Source organism: Glycine soja, chromosome 10 (genome assembly GCF_004193775.1).
Source record: "Glycine soja cultivar W05 chromosome 10, ASM419377v2, whole genome shotgun sequence".
In the NCBI taxonomy this organism is placed as follows: Eukaryota; Viridiplantae; Streptophyta; class Magnoliopsida; order Fabales; family Fabaceae; genus Glycine; species Glycine soja.
Window position 1 is genome coordinate 25,611,048 of NC_041011.1, and position 25,456 is coordinate 25,636,503.

General features: G+C 39.2%; 1 long non-coding RNA gene across 3 annotated transcripts; it reads left to right on the forward strand.

Moving 5' to 3' along the window:
- The first annotated feature begins 15,704 nt into the window (after window positions 1–15,704).
- On the forward strand, window positions 15,705–18,699 carry LOC114369415. Of its 3 annotated transcripts, none has more exons than XR_003657627.1 (10): window positions 15,705–16,118; window positions 16,215–16,754; window positions 16,845–16,916; window positions 17,023–17,150; window positions 17,228–17,318; window positions 17,395–17,548; window positions 17,702–17,988; window positions 18,103–18,273; window positions 18,353–18,469; window positions 18,564–18,699. It is a non-coding gene; the product is annotated as an uncharacterized LOC114369415 (long non-coding RNA). The 3 variants fall into 3 exon arrangements; XR_003657625.1 differs by having other exon boundaries at window positions 18,353–18,476; window positions 18,564–18,685; XR_003657626.1 differs by having other exon boundaries at window positions 18,362–18,476; window positions 18,564–18,685.
- The last annotated feature ends 6,757 nt before the right edge of the window (window positions 18,700–25,456 follow it).

Sequence of the window (25,456 nt, forward strand, 5' to 3'; positions counted from 1 at the left end):
AGTCCTCTGACAGCGAGGGTGTGCATCCCTCTAAAGGCGAGGACGTGTAGTCCTCTGAAGGTGAGGGCATGTAGCCCTATGATGGCGAGGGCGTGCAGCCCTCTGAAGGTGAGCACATCTAGTCCTCTGAAGGCGAGGACGTCTAGTCCTCTGAAGGTGAGGAAGTCTAGTCCCCCAAAGGCGAGGGCGCGTTGCCCTCTGAAGGCGAGGACATGCAGCCCTCTGAAGGCGAGGACGTCTATTCCTCTAAAGGAGAGAACGTGTAGCCCTCTGAAGGTGAGGACGTGTAGTCCTCTGAAGGTGAGGGCGTGCAGCCCTCTGATGGCGAGGATGTGTAGTCCTCTGAAGGTGAAGGCGTGCAGCCCTCTGATGGCAAGGACATGTAGTCCTCTGAAGGTGAGGGCATGCAGCCGTCTGAAGGTGAGGGCGTCTAGTCCTCTGAATGCGAGGACGTCTAGTCCTCTAAAGGCGAGGAAGTCTAGTCCCCTAAAGGTGAGGGCGTGTAGCCCTATGAAGGCGAGGACGTCTAGTCCTCTGAAGGCGAGGAAGTCTAGTCCCCTAAAGGCGAGGGCGCATAGCCCTCTGAAGGCGAGTACATGCAGCCCTCTGAAGGTGAGGACGTCTAATCCTCTAAAGGAAAGGACGTGTAGCCCTCTGAAGGTGAGGACGTGCAGTTCTCTGAAGGCGAGGGCATGCAGCCCTCTGATGGCGAGGATGTGTAGTCCTTTGAAGGTGAGGGCGTGCAACCCTCTGATGGCAAGGACATGTAGTCCTCTGAAGGTGAGGGCGTGCAGCCCTCTGAAGGCGAGGGCGTTTAGTCCTCTGAATGCGAGGACGTGTAGCCCTCTAAAGGCAAGGATGCATAGCCCTTTGAAGGCGAGGACATGCAGCCCTCTGAAGGCGAGGACGTCTAATCCTATGAAGGCGAGGACGTGTAGCCCTCTGAAAGTGAAGACGTGCAGTCCTCTGAAGGCGAGGGCGTGCAGCCCTCTGATGGCGAGGACGTGTAGTCCTCTGAAGGTTAGGGCGTGCAGCCCTCTGAAGGCGAGGGCGTGTAGCCCTTTGAAGGCGAGGACGTGTAGTCCTCTGAAGGCGTGGACGTGTAGTCCTGTGAAGGCGAGGGCGTGTAGCCCTCTAAGGGTGAGGGTACTAGTACCCAAGGGTCCACCCTTATGAGAAAGCAAGAGATTGACTCATCGAGAGGGCCGGTCATCCCAAATTCAAAAGATTAGACATTAGATGTAGGAAACCTATGCAGTTAACATGATTTTTAGGGATGCAGATGCATGCAACCTTTGTCATGCAATTTGGTAAATGCGGACTTCATACGAAACAATGCAATGTAATGGAAAGTTGTACAATGCTCATGACATTCTTTCCCTATTTTGTGATTTTGATTTTGATTTAATTTTTTTTGGAAAACACAGATTGATTGTCCTTTTGAAAGAGGTGATAATTCATGCAACCTTATCCTATCTTTTGCAAATCTCTCCGGGAACTCCCTCAGAGTATATGTTCTATTTGATTTACTCACTTGACCATTTTGGAGTGATGGCAATGGAGTCGTTTGATGTTTAATCAATCCATTGAAATTCCAGGGTTTGTCCCCCTTTTGTTGTTTAAAAACATCGACGGGTGAGAACTTTTGATCTGCCCCTATGTTCACTTGAGGCTCATGCACGATGCCCCTCATTGCCCCAGTGTAAGGCTTTGAGGTACCAATTGTTATCTTTCGTCATGACCTTGTAGCTGGGAACCTATTGGGTGAGAACTTCTAATCTGCCCCTAGGTTTACTTGAGGCTCATGCACGGTGCCCTTCATTGCCCTAGTGTAAGGCTTTGAGGTACCAATCGTTGTCTTTCGTCATGACCTTGTAGCAGGGAACCTATTGGGTGAGAACTTCTAATCTGCCCCTAGGTTCACTTGAGGTTCATGCACGATGCCCCTCATTGCCCCAGTGTAGGGCTCTGAGGTATCCATCTTTGTTTTCCCAACCTGGTAGCAAGGAAGAATGAAAGAAGCGGTTGATTCTTGCAAAAAGAATTTTCCAAGGACGAGAAATAGTTCAAGGATTTTTTTCAATCGAGGATTAAGTCAAATGACTCCTATTCTTGATAACTCACTTCTCTCTAAATGCTTTTTTTTCCTTTTGAACTTTTCTGCTTTACTCGTTGTTTACAACACCCCACCAATATGCAGGACGAGTAATCTCTGATTGAACGGTCTTGGAAGTCAACACTCAGGAGCGCAGGTCGCTTTGAGCAAACAAACCAATGGCCTACACTCACATTCCGGTGGAAGTTGAATAAGCAAAGATGTGTTTGTGAGAGGATGAGAGAGACAAGGATGTCAAATTCATCCATTTTAGCATTGTAACTGTAGTTTATAATAATGGCATAAACTTAAAAATCCTGATGAGCCATTAGAGACATTTAACAACAACTTTCAAAATTGCCCCATGTGTGGTGTTGTTTGTCAATGTTAGGATTCACAAGCGATTCTCCTCAAATTTTAGCCAGCCCGCATCAATTAGACTTTGCACCTTACGCTTCAGGGTCATACAATGCTCAATGGAATGCCCCGGGGCTCCTCCATGATAAGCACACATTGTGTTCGAGTCGTATCCTTGAAAAAATGGAGGTTGAGGAAACCTAGCAGGGGTTATGGCTACCATTGCAGCATCAAGTAGATAAGGGAGCAAGTTAGCATAGGACACCAGAATTGGGGTGAATTCTACAGGCCTTTTGCTGCAAAATTCCTTCCTTGGTTGGTGTTTTGGTTCATGCTAAAGGTGGTGTTTAGCATTGGTTGTGTGGTAGATGGGTTTTGTGGTTGATTTAGGGATGGCCTTTGTGGATAACTGGGTGGTGGGTAAGGAGAAGGGTTGTTATTGGCTGAGTAATGACATTGTTGGATTGGTGGGAAACTTGGCCGTATAGGAATGGCAGTCACAACATGGGTTTCTCCTTCATTCTCATCCTCTTCATTTGTCCCAATTTTTCTCATTCGTCCAAGCAGGATGATTAAATTTGCCTCTTTTCAGACCCACTTCGATCCTTTCGTAAGCGAAAACTAAATCAGCAAAGCTTAAAGGTGTGTAGTCCACCATCTTTTCATAGTAGAACACTGGTAATGTGTTTACTATCATTGTTATCATTTCTTTCTCCGTCACTGAGGGAACCACTTGGGCTGCCAGATCCCTCTACCTTTGGGCGTATTCTTTGAAAGATTCGTGCCCTCCTCTTTGCACATGTTTTTGTAGTTGCATCCTATCCAGAGCCATATCAGAATTGTACTGACACTGCCTAACGAAGGCAACCATTAGGTCCTTCCAAGAATAGACTCGGGAAGGTTCCGAGTTAGTGTACCAGGTAACAGCTACCCCAGTAAGACTTTCTTGGAAGAAATGTATTAGCAGTTCCTCATCTTTTGTGTATGCCCCCATCTTCCGACAATACATCTTTAGATGGTTCTTGGGGCAAGTAGTCCCCTTGTACTTGTCAAAGTCCGGCACCTTGAACTTGGGAGGGGTGATGATATTGGGTACTAGGAACAACTCTTCTAGATTTGCAAAGGCATAATCTTCACCTCCTTCAACGGCCCTGAGCCTTTCCTCTAGATGATCCAACTTTCTCATTTCTGCCATAGCATAAGGGTTTTTACCCGTTGTGGAATGCAAGAGGTGTGGTTGTGGGTGATACTGAGGGCCCTCCAAAGTGTTTTGCAGGAGTATACCACAAACTACTTGCCCTTCAGTGGCATATCCGAGGCAAGGTTCGAAGTCGGCTAGATTGTGGTGGGGAATTTCATGTGTCTCCCCCATGGTTTGAGAGACATGTACATGATGAGGTTGTCGGCTCTCAATGAGTATGGGAGTGGAGTTATTGACATCCTCATTGGGAGTGTACGCCACATTAGGTGGTGTATAGTTAGGAGGCAAGTCATATGGCGGGAAGGTGTGCTTTGTTTTGAATTTGCACACAATGGGGGCCGCCCATACTTGCCAACTCCTTGCCTCTCACATCCGAGGTTGGATGACTTATTTGATTGAGATCAGATGGGGGCATCGGGTTCACCTTAGCAACAGCGCTGGTAGCGGCAACTGCAACCACATTGGCTTCCATTATCTTCTTCATGCTCATCATGGCCTCCATTATTGTGGCCTTTTGCTCTTTCATGGCCTCCCTGTCGGTCTTCATCTTCTCTTGCTCCTCTTCTACTTCACCCATTACTCTAGCTCTAGCACGAGTTCGGTAAGGGCACCATAAAACATGTTCTTTTCTTTTTGATAACAATGATTAAGTTCATTTTTTTTCAAGGAAAGAATGCAATGAGCAATGCAACCAATGAAAAGCATGGATGTATGCAAATGACACACAATTGAAGTATTGCGAATTTTTACGCAGGACATAGGGTTGAATCAATTTAGATTTTCAACATGGTCCATGACATCTTTTGTCAAGGTGAAACTAGAAGTAACAAGGACATCAACAGTCCTTAATGTGTTTGGCAGTAGACGGAGCAGCGATGTAACTCAATCCATCTTTTGCCCCAATTTTTTTGCAAGATGGTTACTTCCATACTTCAACCCGACTTGATGAACATTTTCGTAAAAGCATGAGCTTGGTTCAACCCCATAACCCAAGGAATGACAATTTTGATCGCCAATACTTCGACAATATTTCATAGAGATGAAAGACTCGGTAATACGTATGCTATGCATGGAAAATGTAATGTTGAGATTGAGATGCCCGAAGAAACATCATTTCCTAGTTAGCAACACATTAGGTACCATGCTCAATCATTTTGTTTTGTTGTTATTTTTTGTTTTTTAGAAATGGGTTTATGATCCCAACATGGTTGGCTCATGGTACCTAACACATGCAACTAAGAATGTAGTGTGAATTTTCACGCTTCTTTTTTTGTTTTTGTTTTGCAGAGGAAAATGCAAGGATCATGCATGAGCAAACATGAAAACAAAGGTATGCAGTTTGTAGAACAAAAAGTATGTTGAACGCATATGCATTATGATGCAATGACTCATGCAAAATGCGATGCTGGAATATGATCACGGACAAATGCAGGAACGATATGTTCATTATGATGCCTTGAAGAGATGCTTATGCGGTGCATGATATGAATGCATTTACGGACACGAGAGACCGAAAAATCATTTCTTCTTACTTGTGCATTTGGGGGCGCAGTGCCTCATGTGTACAGTTAAGAAGGTGATATAGACCTTATACAAAGTTGGACTAGCTCATCTAGGTCCCTATATGGTAGGAGTTCAACCTTGTCCCTGACTTCCATATTAAGCCCACTAAGGAACCTAGCTATTCTTGTTCTTTCCTCATCCCTAAGTTCAGCTCTTAAAAGGAGTAGTTCCATTTGTTGTCTATATTCTTCGGCACTCATTCTCCTTTGTCTAAGCCTTTGGAGCTTGTCCATAAGCTTTCTTTCATAGTATGAGGGAATGTTCCTCTTCCTAAGGGCACTCTTAAGATCATTCCAATACTTTACTAGAGGATCCCCATGAATCCTTCTTTCCCTAACAAGGGAAGTCCACCAATAGAGGGTATACCCTTGGAAGCTAAGTGTAGCCAATTGAACTTTTCTCTCTTCACTAATATGATGGCAAGCAAAGAGTTGTTCAACCTTCATTTCCCAATCTAGGTAGGCCTCAACATTATCTTTTCCATGGAAATATAGGAGGCTAATTCTAACCTCTTGCGACCTTCTATCCTTTTCTCTTCTTTGGGAGTGCTGTCTAGTATGAGACCTATGCCTCCCTCCATAGTAGTCACTTAACGTTTCACTCAAACTTTTACAAGTCTCATGACTACCATAGGAAGCATTTCTTCATCTTCTAAATTCTTTCATTAATTTTCTTTTATCTTCCTCTCTTATTTTCTCTTTCATCTTGACTTATTTCTTCCACTCTTTTTTTCCTTTTTCTTTTCTCTCTTGTTTTTCTTTCCACAATTTAAGGGATCACAACTCATCTAATATCAGATACAAGGGGTCCTTAGGAGTAGAACCCTCACCATTAACACTAGATGAAGAATGAAGACTCATGTTGGTTCCTAAGTTGTGGTTCTTTCTTGTTGGGGGTTTGAAAACAAAAGGTAAAAGAAAATATGGTTGAAACTAGCCAAAATAAACTCTAAAAGAGGTGTGAAAGATAAGGTAAAAACTAATTGGTAAAAAGAAAGCTATCTAGGCGGTTTGACAATGAAAGGTAAAGGAAATTTAAAGCAAGCTAGATGGTTTACTATGTGAAGGATTGGATGACCCTTTGGAGGTCTCAACTGGCTCTTCACTTAGTCTACACGGTTTAGACTAAGCTATTACACACAAATAGAGGTTTGGGTGGTCTCTTGGAGACTCCCCAAACACCCCTAAAGAATGTCCAAATACAAGGAATTGCAATAGAAAAAATTAAGCACTCAATTGTTCTATTATAACAAATTTAACAAAGCAATCAAGCTCTTCAAATTTGTCTTCAATGCTTTTTTGTTTTCTCAAGTTTTTCACTCAAAATTTGGTGAGACTTTGTTTGCTTCAAATCCAATGCTGCTCCTAGGATGGTTAACCTCCAAGACTCAAAAATCTTCCTTCGAGCAATGCATCAATTTCCTCTTCCAATCCTTATTGTAGGCAGCACTTAAACACAAATAAAAAAAAAACAAGCAAGAAACCAAAAGATGAAATGAAAGCTTAATCAATAGGAAATTTAACATGACATTAATTCAATTAGATTCAAGGAAAGTAAAGCAAAAGGACAACACCATAAGCCAAGGTGGAACACAAAGGAAGTCCTAGAATGGCACTAGATTAGATTGACAAATTAAAAACAAGACTCAAAGAAAAATTCTAGTTATGTCAATTTGGAAACACATCTAAAATATGAAAAACTCCAAGAATTCAAATAGGCTTGTAATAAAACTCAAAATAATGAACAATTTTCAAGCAAATTAAGCATACACATTTTTTTCTGTTCTGGACGTGGATTTTGACGTTAATCTTTATCACCTTTTCTCACTCATTTATTTTTCATTTTTGTTAATTCTTTTTCCATTGTTTTCATCCAGATGTCTATTTTATCAAGTTAAAATTTCAGCTCAAAACTCAAAGTATTCAAGCCATAGTGGAGTTAAGAAGATAGTGAGCCAAAACTGACAGCAACCAGAATTTCAACTTAGAAATCAAGAGTAGTGTTTATGGTGCTTAAGGCTTGGATAGTTGCAATTTGTGTTTGATTACGCATAATTTTCTTGGATAACACAATTCAATAGAGATTAAGACTTATTTAGATTCACAAATCTAGCCACAACTCAACACCACAACTCAATTTCTTCATAGGCATCATATAGGAAACTTAGAAAACAAGAAAAGTTCAACAACGAGACTATTTCTAGGAATTGATTTAGAACATGTTATGGACTAAACAATATGCATGAATTAGACCCAAAATTCAAATTATAGGCTAAAAATTGCAAGAATACATGAACAAATGTATCTAGAATTCAATCAACAAAATCAAAATTTAGCACAAACTTAGAACATAATGTGACAATTATTATGACTAAACATGACTTTAAGACAACATGAATAAAGTTATTTACACTTAGATTTTGTGTTTTCTTTTCTAATCAATACTTTGCAAGAAAATTGAGATCTAAAGGTTCAGCCCAAGAAGTTTATGACTGAAAAATGATAGAACCTAAAATCAACACAAAAACATGATTCAAGAGTAGATCTATAAAATTTGAACCATAGAAATGCAAGAACAAGTGTAGATCTAAGATTTAATCGGTTTAATTTTTTTAATCTACTCTAAACAGAACTAGACCACAAGACAATAGAGGAGATACATGGAGAACACGATGAAGAACAAGGAATTAAAGTGAATTGACTGAACAAAAGATAGAGGAAGCAAAAGAATATCACCTAGATGAAGATGTTATGATACCACATAATATGGATCCATGTAGAGCTTGTAGGACTTGAATCTTCTTCATCAATTAAGTCCTTTGCTTCTTGAAGATCAATGGCAGCAGAATGGAGAAAGAGGAAAGGTGATTGGAGACGCCACTTCAAGGAGAAAATGAGTCAAGAACAAGCTCACCACAATAGGAAGCCATGGATAAGAGCTTGAAGGTAGGAGAAGATGAGTGAAGGGAGAGGGAGAGAGGGGAATGAAATTTTGAGAGAGAGAAGAGGAAGAATGAGGTCTGAACTTTGAAGTCTAATTTCTTAAATCATCAAAGTTGCAAAAACCACACACGAGGCATCTATTTAAAGCCTAAGGGTCACACATAATTGGAGGGAAATTTGAATTCACTTGAATTTGAATTTGAATTTCTGGACCCAAATTTGGAGCCAAAATTTCACTAGTTATGATTAGTGAATTTTAGCTATGGTTCAGCCCACTAATCTAAGAACAATTCCAGGATTCTTCACTAATTGTGCTTAGGTGTCATAAGACATGTAAAGCATGAAGGAGATGCACAAAGTGTGACTATATGATATGGCAATGGGGTGTAGCAAGCAAATGCTCACCTTTCCCTTAGGCTGGTCCAAAATTTAATTGGATTGGGCTTCTACCAATTCAATTAAATTTTTCTCCCAACACACACATCAAGTAGTGCACTTAATGCATGTGAAATTACAAAACTCCCCCTAATACAAAAACTAGTCTAGGTGCCCTAAAATACAAAGGCAGAAAATCCTACATTATTAGGATACCCTAAACTTGTGGGGTACCATCCCTACATTGTGGAGCCCTAAATACAAGACCCAAAAAAATAATGAAACCCTAATCTAATATGTACAAAGATAAGTGAGCTCATACTTAGCCCATGGGCCCAAAAGCTACCCTAAGGCTCATGAGAACCCTAGAGCATTCTCTTGCATCCCTAGCCCAATCTTCCTTGAGTCTCCTAGCCATGGCTCTGGTGATGGGTCCCCTCCTTAGGAGGATTGCATCAGAAGATTAATAGTTTGTATTCAGATTTCGGCAAAGAGACAAGAAATCTTAGGCTAGGACTTGCCAGTGATGGAATGAATCCCTATGGCAGTTTAAGCACTCAACACAATTCATGACATGTTTTGCTAGTAATTTACAACTTTCCTCCTTGGTTGTGCGTGAAGCGAAAATGCATGATGTTGTGATTGTTGTCTATGATGATATCGGACCCAAGACAACCAGGAAATGACATTGATGTTTATCTCAGTCCCTTTATTAAAGACTTTACAAAGTTGTGGGATGAGGGAGTTGTTGTGTTTGACGGGTATCGAAATGAGACATTCAAGTTGCGTGCAATGCTATTTTGTACCATCAATGACTTTCTAGCATATGAGAATTTGAGTGGATACAATGTTAAGGGTCATCATGTATGCCCTATGATGGTGTGTTGATACCGTTAACTTGTCAACAAGTTCTTGAGCAGGTTGAGGGCATTAATACTATATTTGGAAATATCGAAAAGAAGGAAAAAAGTAAAACTTTCATATGGAATAAGAGGTCGATATTGTTTGATCTTCCATACTGGTCTGATGTAAATGTAAGACATTTTATTAGTGCTATGCATGTCGAGAAAAATGTTTGTGATAGTGTCATCGGCATGCTTCTTAACATTCAAGGCAAGACAAATGATGGTTTGAATACTCGCCAAAATCTAGTTGAGATGGGTATACGAGACCAGTTACATCCAAGGTCTAATGGTAACAAAATATACTTGCCTCCAGCTTGTCATACTTTTTCCATAAAGGAAAAGATAAGTTTTTGTCAGTGTCTACGCCATGTGAAAGTGCCACAGAGATACTCTTCAAATATTAAGAGCCTTGTGCAGTTGAAAGATCTAAAGTTAGTTGGCTTAAAGTCTCATGATTGCCACGTCATGATGCAACAACTGTTAGTTGTGGCAATACGAGACATTTTGCCTAAGAAAGTCAGGCATGCCATAACTCCCTCATGTTTTCTCTTCAATGCCATATGTTGCAAAGTCATTGATCCTCTCAAGTTAGATGAGCTAGAAAATGAGGCTATTATTATCATATGTCAGTTGGAGATATATTTTCCTCTTTCATTTTTTGACATCATGGTTCACTAAATTGTTCATATGGTGAGGGAAATTAAATGTTGCGGTCCCGTTTATTTGCGGTGGATGTACCCGGTTGAGTGATGCATGAAGATCTTAAAATGGTATACAAATAATCTACACCGTCCTAAAGCATCTATTGTTGAAAGGTACATTGAGAAAGAAGCTATTGAGTTTTGTTTCAAGTACATGGAAAAGGCAAAACCTGTTAGGGTTCCGGAGTCTCGGCATGATGAGAGAGTGGGAGGTAAGGGTTCAAGAGGATTACATGTTATCACTCTAAGTCTAGAAGAATTGCAACAAGCTCATTTGTCTATACTGAATAACAGTAATGAAGTTCTGCCATATATAGTTCGTCATGAAGCTTTAGTCAAGGAAAGTAACCCAAAAAAGACCAAGAATAGGGTGTTGAAAGAGCATAACAAAACTTTCCTAAATTGGTATAAAGATATAATCTTTGATGACCATAATGCATCTGAAACGTTAAGGAAGTTAGTAGATGGACCTAAAAGAAATGTTATAACTTAGAAAGGATAGGATATCAACAAGTATTCGTTCCACACGAAATCACAAAATGACAAGAGTACAATGCAAAATAGTGGTGTTAGTCTAAGGTTTGAATTTCAACACTTTGCTATTGTATATAATGGCAATCCCTGTGTAGCTTCCATGCCTTACTTTGCAGTCATTGAAGAAATCTGGGAGGTTAATTATGTAAAATTTAGTGTCTGTGTTTTCAAGTGTAAGTGGGTAAATAACAATATCGGTGTACGAACCGATGATTTCGGATTTACTTTGGCATAACTAAAGAAGCTCGCTTATCAGAATGAGCCTTTCATAATGGCAGAACAAGCTAAGCAGATATTTTATGTTCAAGGTCCTTGTAATGAAAGATGGTTAGTGGTTCTACACGGAAAAACAATTGGTGTTAATATTGAAGATGATGATTTAACCCTTGATATTTTTCTCACTCCTTTCTCCACACAAATGCCAACTAACGTCAACGGAGAAGAAGAAGTTGATGACGTCCTCGCAAATTGTAATGATCATGATGAAGGATAATTAATTAACATCGTATAATGTAATTTATTTTATATTTACTTGCTTTGTTAATTTCAATTACACAACTTAATATAATTTTCATTCATTGTTTAATTAATGTTGTTTTTTAACAGGCACATGGATACACCACCCAGCTCCCCTCCACCTCCTCCTGAGTCAACAACACCTTGACCGTCTACATCGAAGAAGAAAAGAAAAGCAACATAACTCAGATCGTTGGCTACTAGACCAGTTGGGGTGGAGAGACCAGTGGTTCATGTCGATCCTATCTCTGAGAGAGCCAATGGTCCCCACAGAAAGAAATTAAGAACATACTTGGGGATTGTCGCTCGTGATAAGGTGGATGTTGCATATCATAATTGGAAACAAGTCCCTATAGCTCAAAAGGATTTGATCTTGGAGGATATTCAAGTATTTCAATTAAATGTTGTTGTAATATGTTGTACTAAAAATCTTAATTTGTAATTGACTAACTGCAAAATGTATTTATTGTATCAGGCTGAATTTGATATTCCTGAATCATCTGATTTGAGCACAAAGAAAAAATACTTTAGATCATCGGAGAGAAGTGGAGGCAGTTTAAGTCAGATTTGACCTCCAAATGGGCTCTAGCACATGGCAAGGAGGGCGAGGATGGCAAAGTATGTGAGAAATACATCATAAGCAAAGAGAAGTGGACCCAGTTTTGTTAGAGTCATAGAGACCCTTCATGGGAGGTTAGTTGATTTTCATTGTTTTTTAAGCTTCATATTTACGTATTATTGCCAACTATATTAAGTTACCGTTATGTGTTATTGTCACAGGATGTTCGAAAGAAGGCGCAGACCATTTAGAAACAAAACACTGCCCCTCACATGTTATCTTATGAGGGTTATGATTTTCAAGAACAAAAGTTGATGAAGGAGAAGCAAAAGAAACGATGGGAGGAAGCAGCCCAATCCGGGAGCACTGACACAGTCGTTGATCCTCCATCTCCCATTAGACGACATGTGAAGTGGAAGATGACCCGCACGAAAAATTCAGGTCGAATGATGTTTAAGGCTTGCAGCAAACTGTAGATAGGATTGTAAGTGACTATCATTTGTTAGAGGTCAATTTTTATAATAATTATTGGATAAGTAAACCAAATTTGTTTAATCAGTTGACTATAAGATTTCCTGGAAGAGCAGGCCTTATAGGGAAGCTTTGTCGCCCATGAACATCAAGATGTATTGACAACTGCCATTGGGCGACCAGAGCACCCTGGTCGTGTCCGTGCTACTAGAGCCGATGTCATGATCAAACACTACTTTGGACCAGCTTCAAGGGGCTCCCATACCTCTTCGTCCATGGCTCTTGAAGACCTAGAGCAACTGACACAAAAGATCAAAGACCAGTTGGATGAGTCGATCACACAAAAAGTGACTCAACAATTAATGATGTCCTTTAGCCAAATTCAGTCCCAGATGCAGTCGCAGATGCAATCACATGGACTCGCACTACCTCCTGAGACTGAGGTTGGTCCTTCTACTGCTTGTGTCAGAACAAAGGAAAGTTGTGTCAATCCCTCAAGGAAGCACCTAGAAACGGGTGATTCAGATAAATGTGGGTTGTATGTCAATCCCTCTTGGAAGAGTTTATGAAGGGTTGACGATCATCCACAATGTTCCTTTAGGAAATGATCAAGTGAAGGTTGGTGTTGAGGAAGTCTAAGATATTGATGCTCGCATTCCTGTACCCACTCAAGAGGTTCATTTGGTGGGGCAGGCACTTAACACTTTCCTTGCTTGGCTGATACATCTTGTAAAGCTTTTTTCAGAACAAGTATTTCATTTTTTGTTTTTTTTAATAATTATTAATAAAGGATTTCTTACAAATCAAGTTTTCACTATCATTCGCTTAATGTTTATTAAATGTGTAGAATAAACAAGGAGCTGAGGGACCGGCGAAACCTGTAGATATGCTGGATCCTGACGTCAATCCCTTGTACCTGATGACATTGACCATCCTGCAAGCTGTTGCAGGTGTCGTGGGATGCTACCATGTTTAGGGTGCATAATGATAATTTTCCATTGGACATAAAGCATGAAGATCTTTCTGAAATAGCACATGGTGGTCAATGTTTGAGCATCTCTATTATACAATTGTGGATTTTGTAAGTCATTTTACGTTATTGTATATTACCTAACTGATTGTTTTAAATTCATGCATAACTTACTTTATTTTAATAACAATAGGCATATGATTGAGACAAGTATGCGAGCGGGAATGCCGATGTGTATGGATTCCTCGAGCTACAATCCATACAAAGATTTGGGCAATCGCAATTTGAATCAGAAGATTATATTAAGAAATGGATGCAAAATTCGCAAAGAGATGTGTACCTAGGAGCCTACTTGAATGGGTAAGTTAAACTGAGCAAATCAATTTAAATCATGTATGCTTTTAATAACTTAATGTTCTCCAATGCAATGCACATCGACAAATGGTCGTTCCTTTGCCTAAGGACAATGTTATCATCTGGTTTTGTTCCTTGCACAATAGGCCCGACAACTACTTGAAATGAATTATTAACAGGTCAGTTGTATTTTGTAATACAATTACTTTGTGATTACAATTTGACATCAATATTTTGATTATACGCATGCATTTTTCTCTTCATCGGTGCTTTGAAGGGATTCGATGACAGTCAAGGAAGTAAATCCAAAACTGCTGCTAGATGGATTGTAGTTAAAGTGCATTTAAATAATGTTTCATGCCGGTCAAATTAAATTTTATTACGTTGTATACTAATTTTTGGTTAACTTTGAATATCTAAATATCTTATTCAATTTAGTGTAATAAGAAAAAACGAAATACTGAGTGCGGGTACTACGTAATGCATTGGATGTCAACAACAATAGTCCTAAGAGGTTTTAAGGATAGCTGAGAAATGGTAATTGTTTACTTTGAAACAAATTCAATTTCTTATAATTGTTATCATTTTGACTCATATATTCACTTATGTTTTATTATATCATGCAGTATTTTACTGATCAAAGACCATTGGAATGAGGATGAAAGCAATTCGCATTCAGTGGGCAAGATATTATCTGAAAGTTAAAAATCAAACACTAGGAGTTTAAGTAATTTTAGAATTACAGAGTAGTTATTATGTTAATTTAGATTAGGTTACAAATGATTTTATGTATTGACTTTCATTTTTATTATAATTCATTGTAAATATTCAATTATATATTTTGAACAAAATTTAAATTGCTTGATAAAAACTGTTTGGTCTGGTTCTGTTTTTCCATTTACAGGTTAATTTGGGATAATTAAAAAAATAGACAGGATATTAAAAAAATTACAAAAAGCGACATCGATATTTTGGAAAAATCGATGTTGTCAACCAACAACATTGGTTTTGTTGACTGACAACATCATCAATGTTGATTTTTACTGTTAACATCAGTTTTTAGAAAAATCAATATTTATTTTTTGGAAAATCGATGTGTTTTTTTACATATTTTATAATTTTTTGTTATCTTTCTATGATACTACATTGGTTTTATAAAAAATCAATGTTGTGTAATTTAGTTAACATTGATATTAGAAAATTGATATTAACATTAAAACTTTTAATGTGGGTAGTTTTAACGTCGATTAATAATTGATGTTAAAAGTTTTTAATAACTTGTGTTAAAAAGCTATTTTCTAGGTGGAGGATTTCTTTTTTATTCGTGCTTTTCTAAGAGGCGCTTTTGGAAAACAATCTTATTAGACAATTATCCTCTTCACTTTAAACCCAAAAATAGATTTAGTTCATTTAAAAAAAAAGTGAGTTTTAGCTTCACCAAAATCGAAGCTACGGTGCACATAAATAAAGACACTGCAGCGCACCCGTCGATCATTACTCTCTCATTTTTCATCATCACCATGCCTCGCTCTCACAAACAATCACTCACATTGTATTATTTTCTGACAATCACACACACACTCTAACACCAATCTCTCTCTCATTCAAAGTCACATTCATAAATAATACTCACCCCATTTTTTATCACTCTATATGACATTCTCACATGACACTGCTCATACAAAGCACGCATATGGTTCTTTTCCTTTTTCTTATGTTCAGTACCCTTTTTTGTCTTTATTTTCGTTTGTTTAGTTTGTACTCGTTGTTGATTTATATTCTTATAGGTTCGTGTGATTTAGTTGTCTTTATTATTTTTTTATTGCTTGCTTACCTCGTGGACTAATTTCATAATTTGTTAGCAATGGTTAAAGTTTTTTTTTTCTAAATAAGATGTTGGACCTACGTTTCCTGAAAAAAAATATGAAAGCCGGTGCATAAAATTTTGAATGTGTTTTGATTTGTTCTCGGCAAGTGTAATTAAATCATAAAAAAATTGGGTCCAAATATAACGTAGACATTTTATACATAGGAAATTGATTTCCAAAATTGAAAAGCCAACTCGTAAAATTACAAAATTAACAGAAGCAATCAGTATATATAGACAACAATACTTACGTTAGCTTTTATGAACCTTTTGTGAATAGCAGAGAGAACATGTCAGCTTCTTGTGTACATCCTTACGTTTTCTACATAAAGCCTTTGCTTCACGAGGGAAACAGGGAGCAGTTTATTAATTTTTGTCCCCATCCGTGAAATTATTTTAACTTGAATATAATCCCACATCGACCTTATCATGCCATAATTAAGAAGATCAAGTCAAACTTTCTTTCTTTGTTTCTGGTGGTTGCGATTTTCCGTTCACAAGGTCGTGCAGGAAGAAGTTTATCTACGAAAAATATCCACCAGGCATGTCTATGTCTTTGTCATTTGTTCTGTACATTTTTTCGTGTGGTTTGTTGCTGGCTCTGCCACTTGCATGGACATTTTTGTTTGTTCCTTATGGCCTGTCTTTGTTTGTTTTTGGTCCTCACAATCCCATTTACAAGGTTGTGCAGGAAGCAGTTTAGACAAGGTAAGCTATTGTGGTCATGACATCAGATAAGAACAACAATATTTCTTTTGGGCTGATGGTGCCACTCATTGTTGGTTTTTTCGATGATTATTGTAGGTCTTGAAAAACGACATTGTGTTACATTGTTGTTCCATTTTTTTGCTGCATTATGGCACGTTCTCCAGACAAGATAATGAACATCGACGGCTCAAAAGAAACTCTTAAACTTGCTGTGAGGATCAGTGATCTATGGTTTGTTGGGATGCCTGACAAATCTGAGCAAGCTAAGATGGTTTTTGTCGACTCTGATGTATGCTTCAATTTTGTGTTTTTACTAGGTTTATTACTTATTGTTCAGCCCATTGTGTTGTAACCTTAACGGTCTCTAGGGTGATGAGATCCATGTTATTTATAAACAAGACCAGCTGAAGTCTTGGAAGATGGACTTGAAGGAAAATTGTACTTATGTCATGCACAATTTTAATGTGCTCAAAAACAACGGTCAGTAGAGAGTTTGTGATCACCAATTTAAATTGGTGTTTACTGGAGTTATTGTTGTAAGGCAGTCTATTCTAGACGACCTCCCTTTTAGAAAATACAGGTTTGCTGGATTTGCCAATGTTGTGGCTGGGCAGTCTGAACCTGGCCTATTGGTTGGTATGTTAACTTATATTTTTGCCACTGTGTTTATTTGCTAAGTTCTGCTCTTTTTGAAATAACATTCCTTCATTTTCCTACTTGCTTTAGACATTATCAGTGTCATGGACGAGGTTGTCTTTCACCATGTTTCAGGGGTTGTCTTTAAACTAAAGGACTTAGGTAAAGTTTGATTGTTGCCAACAATTTGTCTCATATACTTTGGCAGGTTGTGGCTATGATTACATTATTATTAACTGATTGTCTCATAACTATTTGTTTCTGATAGCCAACAATTGCTATCTTGCACTTTGTGGGACGATTATTGCTTGCAGTTTTTAAAGTTCTTAGATGATCATGAAGGTCATGGCCCGATTACAGTTCTATTGACCCATGGTAGAATAAAGGATGCTCAGGGTATAGCCTCATGTTCAATTTGTTTCTTCTTTTGTTTATGCTATTCCATCTTATCACTCTATTTTAAAATGATTCAGGATCTTATCCGCCATCAGTCAGCAATTCTTTCAAGGCTTCGAAGTTAATTATTAACCAATTGGTGATGGAGATTCAAGAATTCAATGAACGGTATTTTCCTCATGCAGTGCCTAATATGTGTTGATAATTTTTTATCTTACTTTTGTTGTTGATTCTATATTTGTAGGCGTGCAAAGTTGGGCATTGAGGCCCGGTCAGTTTTTAAATCCCATGGTCAAGGCAGTTCACAACTTTCAGGTTCTACACAATTATCATCAAAGGAATCATTCTTTGGAAAGACTGAGGCAAAGACTATTGCTGAGATTAACACCATCTCTGAAGTAATTATCTTATAGATTTTAATTCTTCACCCCCCACCATCCCAAGTTTATGCAGCATTTGATGTCTATGTTGTTTTACATAGGAAATTGTTTGTGTTACTGTTGACATAATTACTAGGATTGTTATGGACAATCATTCATGGTGTTATGCAGCTTGCATTCAATGGCATAAAAAAATTGATGCAGAGATGGCGCCCTTCACATGTGCATGTGGCAAATACAATCAGGAAGTTATGCTTAAGTCATTGTGATCTTTTAAAATCCTATGTATCCTTCATATATTCATATTTTTTTATACTGTTGCTATATATGGTACCAGGTATAGGCTTGAGGTGATGATCAACCACAAAGATGAAAGCACAAAATTCCTGCTTTGGGACCGTGAATGCACTGAATTGATTGGTCAATCAGCTGATGCAGTTGATAGGCATAAAATTGCAGTACGTCTTTGGATTCAAAAGCAACTCTTTTGCTTTGATATGTTATTTTTTGTTTGTATAATATCCAATACCATTACCATTTTTTTATGCATTGAATTATTCTCTTTGCACAAGGATGGTGATGTTGATTTGAATACTTCACCCCAAGCACTTGATAAGCTACTGGGTTATGTGCTTGCTTTTAAGATAAAGGTCTAACCCAAGTTCAGGAATTCTGCCGTTTTGAAGTGTTCAACTGACTCAAGCTTAATTGATGTTGTGATGGCCATGTTACCTGATGCTGAGGTACTATTTTATATAGCTTATTTTACATCAACTATTGTCAAAACTATGTATTCTACACATACTCATTTGTTTTGCATAGGTTGTGTAGCCATCAATGTATGTCTCATTCAGACATCTTCAAAAATCAATGTCCCAGCCTTTGGTTCCAATGATCATACCCAACATGAATCTATGAGTTTTAATCATGGCCCTCATGGTTTGATGTGATCTTTCTTCCAACTCTTCCATTTTGACACTTCATCACTTTCAACTTAGTATTCAACTTATTCATTGGTGTTTGTTTTATCCAGCAATCCACGTCTGTGACAGCAGACCATGATCCACTACTTGGGCTCTGGTTGAGCCTGGCAAGTGCACCGGATCGCGCAAGTAGTATAAAACGGTAAGAACCGAGTATCGAACTCTCAGGGAACTTGTGTTACTTGGTAAAGCTATATTCAGTGGATAGGTGTCTAGTATGAAAAGATATGTATGGACTATGAACAAGTATGTAAACTAACTATTCAAAAGGAAAATCACGTGAGTAATGATGTGTAAAGATGAGTAGACAACATGTTGGTCTTCCTATTAGGTACCTGATGTTATAAGGATATTCTCTACTTAACAATGCCCATGTGTTCTATGGTGTCTCCTGAAATGCTAAACCTTGATTCCTCGTGATAATCTAGCCTAATCCTGATCAAGCATCATCCTCAGATTCCTCTTGTTGGACTAAACTCGACCAGAACCGCATTAAGACAAACATACAAACAACTAGGTTACCGTACCCTGATCCCTCGTGATAATACGATAAACTAGCTTCGTCCTATCAAATTCTAAGAATTAGACCAGTTTCCACTGTTGAATGATCCTAACAGAGCATGCATCTATGTGATCAAGGCAAAAGCACACTAAAATGATGTATTGATAGCACAGAGAACACATAAAACATCATTAAATACATATCAGGTATTTACATCAAGTACCTATAAGGAAGAACTAACAGAGGATTTAGCTCTCCATATCTGAGAAGCTTCCTTTACAACAAAGAGAAGAGAAAAATGAAGGATTAAAGAAATACAAGTGGTGGGGATGTCTCCTCCACCGCTAGAACCTCACAATCTCTCACAGACTCATCTCATGCTCTGAGGATGGCTTCCTCTACAAGCTCAGTTCTCTGCCAGTCTTTGCATAGCAAAAACTCTCAAAACTCTCTGGAACTTGGACCTTTCTCTCTCTAGAAATATCTAAACATGCAAAAGCATCGAGAATTGCCTGAACTCCCTCTCCATTTCTGATTTCAGGCTTAAATAGGTGGCCTTGCTGGTGCTTGCGCGCATAGCACAACTCTGGATCGCTTAGCGAGCATAAGTGAATTTCGGCTTAGCGGCCGACTTCTCGCTTAGTGAATGCATGCTAGGGGTGCGCTTAGCAAGATGAGCTCTCACTTAGCGCGTGTGTCCAGCTCATCCTTCTTCCAGATTCTTCCTCGCGCTAAGCCGCAAGACTAGTGCGCTCAGTGGATGGCTCACTAAGCCGGCAGATTGGCTTAGCGAGCAGATCAAAATCAGCACTTCACAAACTTGCCTAATTAATCTGAAATTGAAAGGAAATGATTATTAAATATACAAAATGGGAGTATTAAGTATTTATTACCTATATTTAACAAAAAATAATTACAACACTACAAAATAACCATAAATGGGAGGAGTTAGATATAATTTTCACAAATTTATTACACAAAAGTTAGTCGTATTCATTGACTAACAACTCCCCCAAATTTACAGTTTTGCTTGTCCTCAAGCAAATACAGAACAGCTCACTGGTCCCCAAGTGACAAAAATATGCAGTGACTATGTATAAAGGTGTATGCTACAAAAACTATTGATTGCATGATAACAGAATTAAGCAAAATGCCCTCATCACTTGTCTTTCACAAAGCATGTAGTTATTTAAAGGGAAGAACATGATGTATGTCTTCAATTAATTGAAGTTAGGCATAAGATAGATATCAAGGAAAGTAGCTTAAACCATAGTCTGATGGCTACTATTTCACTCAAGCACAAGTGTTTAAGCTATTCATCAACAACAACTAGCAAGAGGTCCAATCTTTGAACTTCATCTCAAGCCATAAAGTCAGAAATGCATAAACAGAATCAAAAGGACTTTCACAGGCTTGTAGTGAGGCTTGGCTACAAAAATAATTGGTTTTTTTAGGATTCAAAGGCTTAGATTCTAAGAGAGCACAAATCCTAGACTTATCCAAGTAGTCTTTTCAATACAATTAGCTTATTCACTAGCCTGTCACTTTGACTTGTATTTGACCTTATTACAACAACACACACTTTCTTTGATTTCTCTTTTTCTTTTTCTTTTTTTAACACAACTTATTTGTTGTGTGTGCTGATGTGCTTTTCCTTCCACTTTACATCCCGGTTAACTCCCCCAAATTTGGGGCAAATTGCCTTGAACCATCTGCTCTCCTAGAATCTAAGCAAGGTATCTGGAGATATTTATTCAAGTTTAGGGTTCACTTTTGAAAATTTAATTTAGCTTACAAAGGGTGCAAAGGATACAGTTATAATTCAAGGTAAGGTTTTTGGTCAATTGGCTTGTATATACAATCATGGCCTTCATTCATACATTTCATTCTAAAATTCAGAGATTGATGCAAAGACTATTACTCGATGCTAGTCGTTCACTCACAGTTTAAGATCACACTCTCACCGGTTATGGTTCAAGCTTTTCTTTCTCAATCAATCTGTCTACTGACTAACAATTCTAATTGCAAGCTCACATTCTTGTTCTTTCTTTGTCTAACATACACACTAGCTTGAACTTATGAAAAGAAACACAACTTCATCACAATCATGCATTCAATCCAAAATCAGTCTATAACACCCATTTCATAAAAAGATAAAAGTTTTTCATTGCATAATCATCATGATCAAGTCAAACTGTTCTGTATGCTTCAAAACATGCATACTAACTATTCACAAAAAGTATAAGTATATAATTATAGACCAAAATCACTAAATCAATGTACTAAAACTAATATAGTTATAATCATTATCCAAAAAGAAAAATCATTAGGAATTTCAAATCCCTGAGACAGGTCCTAGGTATCCTGTGACTGAGCCTCCTCCTCATCTGTCAAATGAAGTACTAGAGTAGCTGGAGGAGAGGTGTTCAGTACCAGGACTGGTGTGGTCTGGTCCTCTGGTATGTCAAGTAAAGGGGTGGAAGGGTCAGCTGCAGGCTGTGAAGAGGAGAGGTCTGCCACTGGAGTAGGAGGCTCTGATGTACCCTCAAGGGATCTCTCAGGAGTAGTAGCAGTCTCTGGTCTCGCCTGTTCCTCCCCTGCCTCAGGATGAAGAGTGAATGGCTCTGGGATGGTGGTCTCGAAGGAAGCATCTTGTACCTGTTGGGGTACCTAGGTTGTGGGACTTTCACCTTCCCTATCAAGAGAAGGTTGGGCCCTAAGCCAGGCTACCCTCTCTAAGAACTGCTCCATTGATAGGATGGATCCTGGAGGAGCTACTACCTGTAGACTCTGCAACAATAAAATCTGACCCTGATGGATACTTTGAAGCATGGCTTCAAAGCACTGTGAGTCAACATGAGCTGGAACTGAAGAAGCTGTAGAAGTAGATGTTGGAGTAGGTGTTGGAGCTGCAGAAGAAGATGGAATATTAGCTGGCCTCGCCCTCGCCCTCCTAGCCCCTCGGAAAGCAATTGTTAGATCATCAATGTTCCAACAGTTCTTCCTTATGTAGGCCAAGTTAATGGCCGGGCTCAGGCGCTCAAATGTGAGGCTGTCAGAGACAACCCCTTGGACTCGGCATAAGGCGGTGATCAAAGTAGGAAACCCAAGTCTGTAAGAGTTAGACTGGGCAATAGAAGTCATATATCCTGAGATGAGAGCGTCGATGTTCATGTCCATATGAGAGACCAGGCCAAAGATCAACCTGGCTCTGTCTATAGTGAGATCTGATGTATGAGATGTAGGGGCCAGGTTGGAGTAAGAGAGAACACTCCATACCTGGGCCAAGGTAGTCAGATCTTTCCTAAGAATCCTCCTCGGATGGCCCTCAACATTGAAATTGAACCCTCTCCCTAGTATGCAAAGAGCATCCTTAATCTCTCTATGATTTGTGGGTAACCTGCAGTACCTAGAGTAGGTGGGTAATGTCTCCCCCTCCTATAGGACTACAGGAGTATCTAGAAATGTGTTGAGGCTGTCGGCGTCTATCTTCATCAAGTGGCCTCTAACTCTGGCTTGCTTTGGTGAAGGATCCCCAGGGCTGTAGAGATTAGCATAAAATTCTTTCACCAAAGCAAGATCAATAGACCCATCAGCCAGGTTGGTGAGGCGTTTGTGAAGATTACCCCTCTCCAACTCTGTCTTGAAGTCATCAAACTCGGTGTGGTATATCACAACCTTCCTCTCTGACAAAATGCTCCTTCCCAAGACATTATCTGTATAACGGTTCCAAGCATCAAGCGAAAGGAACCGTCTAGTATCATATTGAGCAGTTGGCCTTGCCCCAATGCTCTTACGTTTCCTGGAGGCCATCTGCAACACAAAGGAACCCAAAAAGTTAGTTAGACCACAAGTTATTCAATTTAAAAAATAGACAAATAAGACTGAGAAAAACACTGGCAGCTTAGCGGGACATGGTCTGCTTAGCGCGCCTTCACAAAATAACACTACCGCTTAGCGACATGGAGGGCTACTTAGCGGATATTGCAGAAAATTTTGCTTCTGCATAATCGGCTTAGCGAGCGATTGTCTGCTAAGCCTAATGATAGCCGCAACAGATAAGCGCTAAGCTCAGCAGGGTTGCGCTTAGCGGCTCATGAATTTCAAAAAATTCAATAAGTATGTGGGCTTAGCGAGCTAGGCTCGCTTAGCCCAATGCCTGCCGCAGTGAAATGAGCTTAGCCCAGATAGGCTCGGCTTACTGCGTGGATTAAAACAAAAAAATGACTAAGTTACTTGGGCTTAGCGATTCAGCCTCGCTTAGCCACAGGCATCTCAACAGGAGGATGAGTGTTCATCCTCAAAAGATGAACTCGCTTAGCGCGGCAGGCGTGCTTGGCGAGTTCATCCAAAAATGCATATATTCAATGAATTTTGATGACCTTGCTTAACGCAGCAAGCGCGCTTAGCGAGTTCATCACGTTTTCCAGAAAAATGCAGAAAACAAAGTTCATTTTCTTCTCTTTTTTGAGCCTCTCAAAGGCATATCAAACATGCAAACCAATCAAAGCTATCTACACAGTACAATCATTTACAAAATCCTAATTTTTAACTAATCTAATATCGTTAAAACCCTAAAAATTAAAAGCTAAATTCTATGGTTTTCTACCCTAAAGTTCACAAAAATAAAAGAGCAAAGGGAATGAGAAACTTACTTGGATTGTTGATTGCTGAAAATGCGCGAAGATGCACAAAGAAAGTAAGCATGCGCGAGTTTGGGTGTGAGAGAGAAGATGCAGGCAATGTTCAGAAATTTTTTTGGTAAAGGTAAGTGTAACTGATGTTACACTTGCTTAAGCAATTTTCGACCCTCTTTCTTAGCGAACCACCGCGCTAAGTGAGCCAGAGAGACGTTTGGTTTCTCAAAGAGGTTCACTTAGCGGAGCTGCGCGCTTAGCCCAAGTTTGAAATTCAAAATCTGATTTTTTTTAAAGCTGGGTTTAGCGCACAGAAGGGGCACTTAGTGAATGCTGCAGATCATAAAACCTACAACTCTCGCTAAGCTTGGCTCTAGGCCGACTTAGCTAATATAATGCATCTTGAATACAGGGGGGCAGGCGCTTAGCAAATGATAGACCGCTTAACGCTGCTATGGCCACAATGAATTGGGCTTTGCTGGCATGAGTAGCGCTTAGCTCAATGAACCCCAATTTAGGCCGCATCGAAATGGGCTTAGTGGCGACGTCTCGTGCTTAGCCAGTGAATACGATGCGCTTAGCGAGCAGGCCATCGTTTAGGTGAATTCAGATCAAATTGAATTTGGCTTAGCTCAGCCTTGGCCAGCTTAGCGGACCAAATCAGCTTGAGATGCAAGGGTTGAGCGCTAAGTGCTAGAGACTCTCCGCTTAGCGCATGACAAAAGATGCGCTTAGCACGAGGCTTGTGCTTATTAAAAGGACTGATTTTCAGAAAAAAATTTCTAAGTTCTATTTCAGTCCTTTTCTCAAGAATTTGAAACCCTTATATCTATCATTCAAAAACAAGCTGATATACCCCAATGTAATGATTATGAAGCAAGTTCCACATTATACAATGCATAAACAAAACAAAATAGCAAAAATTAGAACTGGGTTGCCTCCCAGGAAGTGCTTCTTTAACGTCATTAGCTTGACGCCTTTACCTCAATGGGCGAAATCACGTTTTGGTCCTTACTTTCAGAACCTCCTTCCCCACTTCCATTACCTATTAGCAAACATTTTGTTCTGGAGCAGGCTTGTCTTCAACAAACAAATCAAAATCAATTTTCTGATCTTCAAAGCCCAGCTCCAACTTCTTTCTCCCCATATCAACTATGTAGCTCGCAATTAACATGAATGGCCTTCCCAATATTACAGGAATGCCATTATCTTCACAGATATCCATTACCACAAAGTCTGCCGGGAAGATAAACTGTTTTACTCTGACCAACACATCTTTAATTACTCCATATGGTCTGGTAATGGAGCGGTCAACAAGTTGTAAAGTCATCCTAGTGGGCATGATCTCCAACCCTCCCTATCTTCTGCACATGGAGAGTGGCATTAAGTTAATATTGGCTCCCAAATCAATAAGAGTCTTTCCCACAGTGACTTCTCCAATTGAACAAGGAATGGTTACACTTTCAGGGTCTTTATGCTTGGGTGGAAGGATCTTTTGAATCACAGCACTACAGTTTCCTTCCACAACAATGTTTTCCTGGTGAATATACTTGTGTTTCCATGTTAACATATCCTTTTAAAACTTGGAGTAGAGTGGAATTTGTTGTAAAGCTTCTCCGAAGGGCATGGTTATTTCTAGTTTCCTGAAAATATCTAAGAATCTCGCCAAATGACGGTCCTTCTCCTTCTTGGAAGGTACCACAGGATATGGTACTTTCGCACCTTCTTTCACAACTTTTTCTCTTTTCTTCTCTCTAGCTTGTTCACTTTTACTCCTCTCTTCATTCTTATTTTTTTCATCTTT